We start from the raw sequence: 3454 nt of genomic DNA on the forward strand, positions 1-3454 counted from the left end.
CCCATGAACCTAGCAAACTGGTGGGAGGGTCAGTCTGCCATGGGCCAGGAGTGTCTCTGCAAATACTTGCTGGGTATGCCAAGAATGCAAGGTACTGACTGCTCTTTTTCTTTTCTTTTTTAATGTGTTTTTATTGATTTTAGAGAGAGGAAAGGAGAGATAGATAGAAAATCAATGATGACAATCATTGATCAGCTGCCTCCTGCACGCCCCCTACTGGGGATTGGGCCCGCAAACCAGGCTTGTGCCCTGATGGGTTGATGCTCAATCACTGAGCCAGATGGGCCGGGCCTGACTGCTCTTTATCTGAGTAATTTTTCAGGGTTGTTTGGGATGATCAATCATCAGAGCTGAAGTAATGTCTTTCCCAAGGAGCAGGCATGTTTGCTTCCACTTACTATAAAAGTAGTGAATTCCCAAAAAGTATTCTTTTCCTGTAATGCAACTCACTGTGTGTACAGACATCCATCACCCCAGTGGGACTTGGGAGGCATAGGGAACTGATACAAACATGAACTGGCTACTTCTTTTGCCATGTGTAATAAAAGTTTTATTACTTTGAACCAGGAATTTCATGAAATAGCTACATTATTTTCAAGTTTGACTTCTCAACTAAATAGTATCTTGAAAGCAGGAATTCAGATCTTATGCACCTGTTTCCCTAACTCTTTCTTTTACTCTTCTCCAGTACATTTTTCCATTTCCTGGGAAGTATCAAATTTCTATCCCAGTACCTTGCTGATCATTTGCACATTCTAATTTTGCTGCTCCACTTCACCTTTTTATTATTTTTAAATATTTTTATTAATTTCAGAGAGGAAGGAAGAGGGGGAGAGAGAAACATCAATGATGAGAGAGAATCATCGATTGGTTGCCTCCTGCACACCCCCCACTGGGGATCGAGCCCACAACCCAGGCATGTGCCCCTGACCGGAATCGAACCTGGGACCCTTCAGTCCGCAGGCCGATGCTCTATCCACCAAGCCAAACCGGCTAGGGCTCCACTTCACCTTTTTAATTCCCTACTCATCTCAGTTATCCATGATGCTGTTTCTTTTAAAATTATTTCAAAAATAATTTTGAAAATCCTGCTTTTGCCTTTAATGTGTGGATTTTCCCCCTCCATACCACCAAACAATTAACTCAGGAACAACCAGATGGAAAAGATGTATAAGGCAAGGTATGTGGGAAGGGGGCACGGAGTTTCCACGCTCCTCTCGCCATTTTCCCGGAGTCTCCTTGTCACCAGCCCAGAAGTTCTCCAAATCCTATCCTGGGTTTTTATGGAGGCTTTATTACATAAGCAAAATTAATTAAATCCCGGGCCATTAGCTCCAGCTCCTCTCTCCTCCTGGAACTTAAAGCCCTGGGACTGAAAGTTCCAACCCTTTAATCACATGGTTCTCCAGGCAACCAGCCCCCATCCTTAGGTGTTTTCCACAAGTCTTCATTGACATAAGTTGAAAGAGGTTTGTTGTGACTTAGGAAATCCCAAGTGTTTTAAGATCTCTGTGTCAGAAATGGGACAAAGACCTACTATATATTTCTTATTATGAGTCACAATAACATACTACCGAAAAGACAAGATTAGGTCTGTGGTATGCTTTGTAACACATAGCACAATTGGGATAATGGTGTGTTGTGTGATTTACTCTAACAATACTCTGCTGCCCAGTTGAAGGCAGAGAGAAAATTAGTGGATGGAAAGAATGGAGAGAGAAGGGAGGTCATGCTGTTTGCAAGCCTATTTGTGTGTGTGTGTGTGTGTGTGTGTGTGTGTGTGTGTGTGTGTGTGTAGAGAGAGAGAGAGAGAGAGAGAGAGAATAAATGAATTGATTTAAGAATTTGGCTCACAATTGTGTTGGCTGGCAAGTCCGAAATCTGTAGGGCAGGCCAGCAGGTTGGAAACTGGCAGGGTTTCTGTGTTGCAGTTTGGAGAATTCTATCTTATCTTCTTCAGGAAACCTCCATCTTTGTCCTTAAGGCCTTCAACTGACTGGATGAGGCCCACCCACTTTGTGAAGGATAATCTGCTTCACTCAAAGTCTAATTTAAACTTTAATCACATCCAGAAAGTACCTCTGCACTATTTAACTGGTGTTCGCACAAACAACTGGGCACCATAAGCCAAGTTGACACATAAAATTAAGCATCACATCTAACATGTCCATTAGTATGTCAATAGTAAAGCAAAACAAATAATTTTTAATGAAGTAAATTCAACGACTGAGAGAGTACAAGGGCCCATGTGGTTCTCCTCTGTACAATTATTTCCCATTTTGTCACAGTGCAGGGAGTTCAGTATTACGGCAAATCCTGTGAGTACTTTCCAAAAGGTTAAAAGCATTGGCTCCTGCCATCCAACAACTTTTCAGCTACTTAAGAGAATTTCTGCTCACAAAAACACGTTTACATCGCATATTGCAGCTTACTCTAAAATGTCTTTCGAAGGAGCATGCAGCTTTTTCATTTTAACCTCTTCAAGAAACATGAAGACGATTTTCCTTAGAGTTGACTAGGCTCTACAGGCATACCTCATTTTATTGTGCTTTGCTTTATTGCACCTCAGAGTTGTTGGGGTTTTTTTGTGTGTGTGGTGTTTTTTTTTTTTTGCAAATTGAAGGCAAGACTCTCCACTAGCAAAAAGATTATGTATGATTCACTTTATTGTGATACTCGCTTTATGTGGTAGTGTGAAACTGAACCTGTAGTATCTCTGAGGTATGCCTGTGTTTAAAATCCAAAGAAAAAAGGCATTAGAGATTCAAGTGATGCTCTAGAGCAGCGGTTCTCAACCTGTAGGTCGCAACCCCTTTGGCGGTCCAACGACCATTTCACAGGGGTCGCCTAAGACCATCCTGCATATCAGATATTTACATTACGATTCATAACAGTAGCAACATTACAGTTATGAAGTAGCAACGAAAATAATTTTATGGTTGGGTCACAACATGAGGAACTGTATTTAAAGGGCCAGAAGGTTGAGAACCACTGCCTAGAGCAGTCATGGCGAACCTATGACACGCGTGTCAGAGGTGACACACGAACTCATTTTTTTGGTTGATTTTTCTTTGTTAAATGGCATTTAAATATATAAAATAAATATCAAAAATATAAGTCTTTGTTTTACTATGGTTGCAAATATCAAAAAATTTCTATAATGTGACACGGCACCAGAGTTAAGTTAGGGTTTTTCAAAATGCTGACACGCCGAGCTCAAAAGGTTCGCCATCACTGGCCTAGAGCAAGATTTTCAGAGGCAATAACATTGAAATGATTGAACCGTTTAAGCCTAGCTGTTAACGCAGACTTTGCTAAATTCTAGGGCAAGAGAAAGAGATGTCTAAAATTGGTACAGTCAGAAATAGTATGAGTTAATTATTTAAAATACTAGAGGCCCGGTGCACAAAAATTTGTGCACTGGGGGGGGGGGGGCCCCCGGCCCCCCCTTGGC

The sequence above is a fragment of the Myotis brandtii genome, unplaced genomic scaffold (genome assembly GCF_000412655.1).
Source record: "Myotis brandtii unplaced genomic scaffold, ASM41265v1 scaffold51, whole genome shotgun sequence".
Lineage (NCBI taxonomy): Eukaryota > Metazoa > Chordata > Mammalia > Chiroptera > Vespertilionidae > Myotis > Myotis brandtii.